Here is a 9,843-nt window from a genome sequence, read left to right as displayed (position 1 = left end):
AACTAGGAGGTCAGTAGTCCCTGATGAGTACCTAGTTTATCTCCAATAAATTGAAGTCACTGAGGTATTTCAGAAGATCCAATCACGTTCGAACAAGCAATGAAGTCTGAGCATTCTAATCTTTGGTATGAAGCAATGGTGGATGAATTAAAATCTATGTAGGTCAACAATGTGTGGACTCTAGTTCATGCACGTGAAAATGTCAAAGCTATAGGGTGCAAATGGGTGTTTAAAACCAAGAAAGATTCAGTTGGCAAGATTGAGAGATACAAGGCGAGATTGGTGGCTAAGGGTTTTACTCAAACTGAGGGAATTGATTACACAGAGACTTTCTCACCAGTCTCAACAGCTTTAGTGGCACATTACAACCTTGAGCTTCACCAAATGGATGTTAAAACGGCATTTCTCAATGGTGATCTGGAAGAAGACATGTACATGAGTCGGCCCCCAAGCTTTGTGAAAGAAGGAGAAGAAAACATGGTATGTAGGTTAAATAAATCTATATATGGTTTGAAGTAAGCCTCACGTCAATGGTATTTGAAATTTGATGAGAAAGTGACTACCCTTGGTTTCCATGAAAACAAAATCGATGACTGCATTTATTTAAAGGTGTGTGGCTCGAAATTCATATTCCTTATTTTATATGTGGATGACATCTTTATTGGTGTATAAATGTATTTGCTGTGTTAGGTTTATTATAAGCATTATACAGGTTTTAATGTAAGCCATTGGATCATATTCCATATGGTATCTATATTAGATTGTAATGAGTCATATCTCATGACAAGTGTAAGCATCTTACATGATGGCTTATAAATAAATTGTTGTGATGTTTTTGTAATGTTGTGAGAGAGTGAAGTTGTTTCTCACTCCTCCAACGGTAAAACATGCTCTTTGAGCTCCTTGCTTAGAGAGCAAGCTGAATACATTGAAATCTAAGAAAACTCTGTTCTCTGTGTGTGTTCTTACTGTTCCATTGAGTCTACCTAGAAAATCAAACGTTAATATGGTATCAGAGCCAGGTTGGATCTAAATCTGGGCGTGAATCTGTGACAAGGTTCGCATCTGAGGAACTCGGAGAAGAATCGGGTTCGATGTGACTGAAGAAATTTTTGAAACATTTCTGGGTTACTCGATAACAAGTCTGATATGGCTGGATCGAGTGGTGCTGATCTAAGAGCACCAGTTTTCCATGGAGACAACTTTGATTTCTGGCAAATAAAGATGAAGACCATCTTCAGATCTCACGATCTGTGGGATATGGTAGAGAAGGGTTATAGTCATTCGGCGAAGAGTGAAGGAGAACTCACTGCAATTGATCTCAAACTTCTGAAAGAGAACATAGTGAAGGATGCTAAGGCTCTCGAGATTATTCAAGATGTTGTGTCCGATGAAATTTTCCCACGAATCGCCATACTTGAGATGGCAAAAGAGGCTTGGGATGCACTGAAGCAAGAATTTATTGGGGATAAACAAGTGAGATCTGTGAAACTCCAAAGTTTAAGGCGTGATTTTGAATATACTCGTATGGGTGAAAATGAAGCATTCTCTGTGTATGTTGTGCGATTATTTGATCTTATGTCACAAATGAAAAGTTATGGTGAAGATATAGGAAATCAAAGAATTGTGCAGAAGCTATTGATAAGTTTGCCTAGGTCCTATGATAGTATTGTTGCTGTGATAAAAAAACACTAGGGATCTGGAAACTGTTGATGTGCAGGATGTTGTTGCTACTCTAAAGGAGTATGAACAACGGATTGAGAGACACTCTAAAGATAGAAATGAAAAGTCATTTGCTAGTTTAAGTATAGCTCCCAGGAAGACTAACTATAATGCCAATTAAAACTTCAAACCCACAAAGAATTGGAAGTCTAAGGGTAAGAAGTGGGATAACAAACATGTGCATCAGCAAGGGAAGTTTGTTACATCCTCTGATGAAGCTAAGAATTCCTGCAAATACTGTGACAAACTCCACTTTGGAGAATGTTGGTTCAAAGGAAAACCAAGGTGTCATAATTGTGATAAGCCAGGGCATTTTGCCAAAGATTGCAGATCTAAGAAAGCAGTTCAACAAGCAAATTATGCTGGACAAGTGGATAATAATCCAACTATGTTTTATACGTGTATGACAGCTGTTGTGAAGAAGCATGAAGACACATGGTATATTGACAGTGGTTGTAGTAACCACATGACAGGAAGAGAAGATCTATTGGTGAATATAGATAAGAGAGTAACTGCCAAAGTAGAAATAGGCACAGGACAATTAGTTGATGTGGTTGGAAAGGGTGACTTAATGGTTGAAACTAAGCAAGGCAAAAGATATATAAGAGAGATTATGTTTGTACCTGGTTTGAAAGAGAATCTGTTAAGTGTGGGACAGATGATGGAGCATGGATACTATCTTGTCTTTGGGGGAATTGAAGTCAGAATTTATGATGATGCTACATGCTCAAATCTAGTTGTTAAAGTTCCAATGAAAGGAAATAGAAGCTTTCCTTTGAAATTACAACCAGGAATTCACTTTGCCATGAGGGCTAGTGTTGGTCAATCTGCTGAAATATGGCATAGAAGATTAGGACACTTGAACATGAATGCTCTAATGCAGCTTCAAGAGCATGAAATGGTAACCGGTCTGCCTGAGATGGAAGTGAACACCAAAGTGTGTGAAGGTTGTGCATTTGGCAAGCATTCCAGAGAAGCTTTTCCCAAGAAAACTAAATGGATAGCTGTCTTACCATTGGAATTGATCCATACTGACATATGTGGACCCATGCAAACACCTACCAAGGTTGGAAACAAGTATTTCATCACTTTCACAGATGATTGTACCAGAATGGGATGAGTTTATTTTTTGAGGAGTAAATCTGAGACATTCAGTGTGTTCAAGAAATTTAAAGCAACTGTTGAACTTCAAAGTGGATATAAATTGAAAAAATTAAGAAGTGACAGGGGAGGAGAGTATACTTCACTTGAATTTTCTCAGTTTTGTGAAGATTTTGGTTTGGAGAGACAGCTCACAGTGGCCTATTCCCCTCAGCAGATTGGTGTTGTAGAGATGAGGAATAGAACCATTGTAGAAATGGCTAAGTGTATGCTGCTGGAGAAGGGTATTCCATTTGAATTTTGGGCAAAAGCAATTAACACTGCTGTCTATATTCTAAATAGATGTCCCACCAAAGCTTTGAACAAGAAGACTCTTTTTGAAGCTTACAGTGGAAGGAAGCCTGGAGTGAAACATTTAAGAGTGTTTGGATCTCTATGCTATGCACAAGTTCCATCACAAATGAGGCAGAAACTGGATGCAACAAGTGTCAAATGCATTTTTCTTGGTTATGGATCTTGTGAGAAAGGTTACAGATTATTCAATCCTGAAACCAAGAAGATTATTATCTCAAGAGATGTAATCTTTGATGAGAACTCTTACTGGAATTGGAAAACTCATGCTGAGAAGAATCTGTCCATTTCAGTCTCTAATGAAGTACATTGTGATGAAGGGAGTAATGTTGAAAGTGAAGTAGATGAGGGGTGTACAGAATCTTTACTGGAGCAACAAGATCAAACTGTTGTTTCTCATTCAAGTCAAGAGGAACAAGTGAATCTTACTAAACCGCAAAAGTTTGATCACACACCTCTCAAATTCAGAAGTGTGAAAGATATATATATGAAAGGTGTAATTTCTATGTGATAGAACCTGAGTGTTTTGAAGAAGCATCAGGTGATGAAGCTTGGAGAAAAGCTATGTCTACAGAAATTGAAATGATAGAAAAGAATGACACATGGGAGTTAGTCAATAGGCCGTTTGATAAACCAGTAATTGGTGTCAAATGGGTCTATAAGACAAAGCTTAATCTGGATGGATCAGTGCAGAAAAATAAGGCAAGATTAGTGGCAAAGGGCTATTCTCAGAAGCCTGGGGTTAACTTTAATGAGACCTTTGCACCAGTGGCAAGGCTCGATACCATTAGAACCTTGATTGTACTGGCAGCCCAAAAGGAATGGAAATTGTTCCAATTGGATGTTAAATCGGCATTCCTAAATGGTTCACTACATGAGGAAGTATATGTTGATCAACCACAGGGGTTTGAAGTCAAAGGGAAAGAAGACAAGGTTTACAGACTGAAAAAGGCCTTATATGGTCTGAAACAAGCTCTCAGAGCTTGGTATGATGAGATAGATACATATTTGAATCAGTCTGGTTTCAAGAGAAGTCAAAGTGAAGCTACTTTGTAACTAAATTCAGTGATGCAGGTGTGCTTATTGTATCTCTGTATGTAGATGACATTATCTACACAGGGAGTTTTGATAATATGGCAAGAATTCAAAAATGATATGATGAAACAGTATGAAATGTCAGATTTGGGATTGTTGCATCATTTCCTTGGCTTAGGCATCATTCAGACAGATAATGGCATATTCATTCATCAGAAAAAGTACGCCAAGTCTTTACTGGAAAAATTTGGTTTGAAGGATTGTAAAGCTGTGAAAACTCCACTTACTAGTACTGACAGATTATCCAAAGTCGATGGAAGTGAGGAAGCTGATGAAGGTTTATACAGGAAAATGGTTGGTAGTTTGTTATATCTAACAGCTACTAGACCAGATTTGATGTATGCATCATGCTTGTTGGCAAGATTTATGCATAAACCTACCATGAAGCACATGGGAACAGCTAAAAGGGTATTGAGATATGTATAAGGGACACTGGATTTTGGAATTGAGTATGTGAAGGGTAAAGCTGCTGTGTTGATAAGCTATTGTGATAGTGACTGGGCAGGAAGCTTGGATGATATGAAAAGTACCTCGGGCTATGCATTCAGTTTTGGTTCAAGGGTATTCTCTTGGGCTTCTGTTAAACAATGCAGTGTGGCACTATCTACTGCAGAAGCTGAATATGTATCTGCTGCAGTAGCCACAACGCAAGCAATGTGGCTGAGATTTGTGTTGTCTGATTTTGGAGAAGAACAAGTAGAGGCTACATCTTTGCTCTGTGATAACACCTCTGCCATAGCCATGTCCAAGAATCCAGTATTCCATTAGAAAACAAGGCATAACAACAGAAAATATCACTTCATAAGGGATGCTATTCAAGATGGCACCATTGAATTACACTACTGCAGAACAGAGGAGCAATTGGCAGACATGTTTACAAAGGCTCTTCCTAAAGATCGATTTGAGTACTTGAGAGATGCACTTGGAGTAAAATCAGCAAAACATTTAGAAGGGAGTATTGGTGTATAAATGTATTTGCTGTGTTAGGTTTATTATAAGCATTGTGCAGGTTTTAATGTAAGTCATTGGATCATATTCCATATGGTATCTAGATTAGATTGTAATGAGTCATATCTCATGACAAGTGTAAGCATCTTACATGATGGCTTAGAAATGAATGGTTGTGATGTTTTTGTAATGTTGTGAGAGGGTGAAGTTGTTTCTCACTCCTCCAACGGTAAAACATGCTCTTTGAGCTCCTTGCTTAGAGAGCAAGCTGAATACATTGAAATCTAAGAAAACTCTGTTCTCTGTGTGTGTTCTTACTGTTCCATTGAGTCTACCCAGAAAATCAAATGCTAATAATCTTACTAGCAAGCAATTGTTTAAACTTGTTGATTAAGACCAAGGGTTTGTTGTCCAAATCTTTTGAAATGAAAGATATGGGAGATGCTTAATTTGTTTTAGGGATTGAAATAGTCAGAGATAGATCAAGAGGTTTGTTGGGACTTTCACAAAAGACTTATATTGAAAAAATGCTTCAACGTTTCAATATGCAACAATGTTCAGGTGGTGAGGTTCCAATGGGAAAAGGGGATAGACTTAATAAGTCTCAATGTCCTAGAAATGAACTTGAGAAACAAGGTATGACAACGAAGCCCTATGCTTCTTTGGTTAGAAGGCTCATGTATGCACTAAACCTAATCTTGCATTTACCATAAGTGTGTTAGGGAGGTATCAATCGAACCATGGGGAACAACATTGGGTTGCTGTGAAAAATGCCTTTAGATATCTACAAAGGACAAAGGTATTCATGCTAACCTACAAGAGAGTTGAGAATTTGGAGCTTGTGGGGTACTCGGACTCAGACTTTGCTGGCTGCATTGATGATAGGAAATCAACTAGTGGCTATATATTTGTTCTTGCAAGAGCAGCTATGTCTTGGAGAAGTGCTAACCAAAAGGCACTAGCCACTTCCACCATGAAGGCTGAGTTCATAGCATTGTTTGAAGCCACAAAGAAAGGGATGTGGTTGAAGAATCTCATAAGTTTCATGAGGATCGTGGACACCATATCAAGACCTTTGACTATATATTATGATAACAAGTCAGTTGTATTCTTCTCGAATAATAACAAGAAATCTGATGCTACTCGGTTGATGGACATGAAGTATTTGTCAGTAAAAGAGCATGTGAAGAAAGGAGAAGTACATGTTGAGCACATTGATACACAGCTTATGTTGGCTGATCCATTGACAAAACCATTGATGGTGGGAGTCTTCAAAGATCATGTTGCAAACATGGGTGTGCATGATGATTTTGAATCAACTGAAATGTAGGAGTAAAGAAAGCTGCTGCATGATTTTGATAGCATCTGGACCTGATGCTTAGTTTATCTTATTTTCCCTATGCTTATTGTAAATAATGCCATGTTGATTCAGTTTATAATATGTATTAGTACAACTGAATTATGTTCCAAAAAGCATGTTAGTTTCATATGATTATGCAGGAAGCTTGAAAAGCTAGTATCCAGTGATTAAGGTTGAAGGAAACATAAAGTTAGCTTTATAAAGGTACATTGGGTACGTAATTGTGTGGGAGCAACTGAATGTAGAAATAAAGGATTACTTATACGGAATCTGTATATAAATGTATATATCAATTGCATCATGCAATATGATTTTGAGTATTTTGATTCTAGGGTGGATGCAATAAGTTTACATGCATTATTTTCTGGAGTTCAAACCTCAAATGATTATTGGCAGCTGAGTATATGAAGCTAGCTGCGTCAAAACTCGAACGTGATCACTAAGGAAAAATTTGTCATGGACTTATCATTATAAGTAGTTAACATCCATATGGGAGAATGTAAGAATCCTATGTGGACTAAACTAGTTATGATTAAGGTGAAATAATAGGTTGCTTAAATACAAATTAATTAAGAGTTTGAGTACGTGTAATACTAGCTCCTATAACTAAGGAATATAGTTCCAACTGCTGTTGAAAAGCACGTTCCACAACAACTAAACCACGACTGGGATTAGCAATGGATGAATAATCAACCCTCCACGATAGATGGAGGTTGGCGACCATTGCTTCTATACATACAAGGGTTCCCTACTCACAGAGAATACATTCTGAATACGAGGGTTCTATCACCATAAGAATATAAGGTCTCCAAGTGAGTAGAAGAAACTACTTGAGTTACATCCATGGCTTCCTCAGGTTCAACTCTAACTAAATACAAATATGCATGTGATTAGAGATTCTGTTAATACTAATATTCCAACATCGACAAGATATCTGTAGAAAATGGGATTGAAGTTTCGTACTTGAGCTAACCTGCGTCATTTTCAATCTATTAGAGCCTTTGATATGCTAAAATAATATTTGAAATCTCTAGTTAAAAATGGATCTTCACTTTGTTGATTGGTCAAGGCAGATGTATAGCAGTGCTATACCAACCATTCATCTACATGCAAAACTTGTAATTTACGCAAGCATGGGCCGCAAGCATGTTGAACGTGCATGCATGCGTTTTTTCATACGTACCATTATTGTTCACTGGTGACCGCTGACCAGACAAGCAATTATGGGTAGAATTCACTTTCACACTTTTGGAGAAACCCCAATTATTTCACGCAGCCCTCCACTTCCCTCCAAGGCTTTTTGATTATTGCATCACCTCATACGAATATTCATGCCCTCCTGCTGCTATCTTACTAGAGCCTGTTATGGAGAAAGCAGCAGGTGCTTAATCACCTTCAAATGTTTGTCTTAAGCATATATGAAGTTTCAATAAAAATTTTGACGTGTGAATAATAACAACACTTCTAGTAAAAAACGTCTATGAATAAAAGTATTTCTTACAAAAGTAATTGCAAACCACATCAATAAAAAGGTCGTACCCAGTGTACAAGGCTCCCGCTTTACGCAGGGTCTGGGAGAGGTGAATGTCGGCTAGCCTTACCCCCATTTATGGAGAGGCTGCTCCCAAGTCTCGAACCCGAGACCTACCGCTCATGGGCGAAGGCACTTGCCATCGCACCAAGTGCGACCTCTCCCAGATAAATTTAGGGGCCATAACCCTTTTTCCTTTTTTTTGCTTTTTAGTTTTCATTTTTGTTGCTAAAGATATGGAGAAAATATGAGAGAAAGGGGGTTAGGGTCTTCCTCAGTGTTACACTAGATAAAATACTTTCAAACTTAATATTTGATTAAAAAGCAAGTAGTGAATTGTCTTGGTGGTTAGGGTCTTCCTCTTTAACCCACTGCATCCCGAGTTTAAACCCTCATCACTTCTCACAGTTTAAATAAATTTAGTGTAGATAATATATCGTTTGTAAAAACAAAATATTTTATAATTAAAAAAACCAAAATTGAATTGATAATGGGTGAAGAAATTTCAAACCTCATTAACAATTAATTAAGCTTGACAATTGAATAGATAAGGAGTTCTTGAATTCCTTTCATAATCTCCTATTGTACGTAATCTAAGATTACTGAGATTCCTTTCATCATCTCTAAATCAACTCAGTTCTTGAAGTACTTTTGTATAGTTTTAGAGTGTTTTTTCTAATTACTATTTCATCATTCAATACGAGATGAAGAGAGAAATCTCAGTAATCATAGATTAAGTAGGTCATAAAACGAACTTAAACACTTTTAATCCCATTATTATTAATCTAGTGTCACGTTTCGTTGATCTGACGGAGGAATGGGACAGTTCCGGAGGCATGAAGCCAAAACTTGTGTGCAAATGAACACTCACAAAAGCAAGATGGTTTAGGATGGTGGTTGCTTGTAAAAAGCACAAGCAAAGCCAACAAAACATCTTTACTTAAGGAATGACCACAATCAAATAGAATCTCGAAATTATGTCGTTTTGGGTAGGAAAGTGATTTTCAGACACTCATTTTCTTATGTTTACTTTTAGCCCTTGAATTGAATTAGTTAAACGAGAAATTATAGAAATAAGCTGACCAAAATACTCCACGTGCTCATTTTCTAACACCTCCCATTAACGTTGGATTCTTTCTCACCAATTTGAATATAGACACAAAAAAAATGATAAATAAATCAAGGGCAAAAGATTGTTTACTACCCTCAAGTTTCGTGGTTTTCAACATTTGGTACATGAAATTTTTTTCGTCCCAAAGTCATACCTAAAGTGTTAATTTTGGGACAGTCTCATACATCCGTTAGTCTGGCTGTTAACTCTTCCGTTAACTGATGACGTGGTGTCCATGTGGACAATGACTAGATGCCACGTGTCATTAAGGGTCCACGTGGAAATTAAAAATTAAAAAAATTTGGCTTCCTCCCTTATCCCTCCATTCTCTCCTCTGCACCAACCCACCAAACCCTCTGTCCTTTCCTCTCCATTCTCTCCGCCTCACTTGCATAAGCATCAAAAGCCTTAACGCAATCCGGATATTCCATATCAAAAAACTTATCAAGAAAAACCTTCAAAACCTCCATTCTCTCCATATCAAAACGCAAGAGGAACCGGCTCCACAAACCTCGACTTGGGCTTCGAGAACGTCGACCAGGAAAACGAAGCTCACCGAGAAGTGGGTTCGGCTGGGATTTTCGGCGGCTTCCCCAGCGGCGGCGAGGGACTCAGCTTTGGGAT

Source organism: Malus sylvestris, chromosome 4 (genome assembly GCF_916048215.2).
Source record: "Malus sylvestris chromosome 4, drMalSylv7.2, whole genome shotgun sequence".
NCBI lineage: Eukaryota > Viridiplantae > Streptophyta > Magnoliopsida > Rosales > Rosaceae > Malus > Malus sylvestris.
This window is presented reverse-complemented; position numbering follows the sequence as displayed.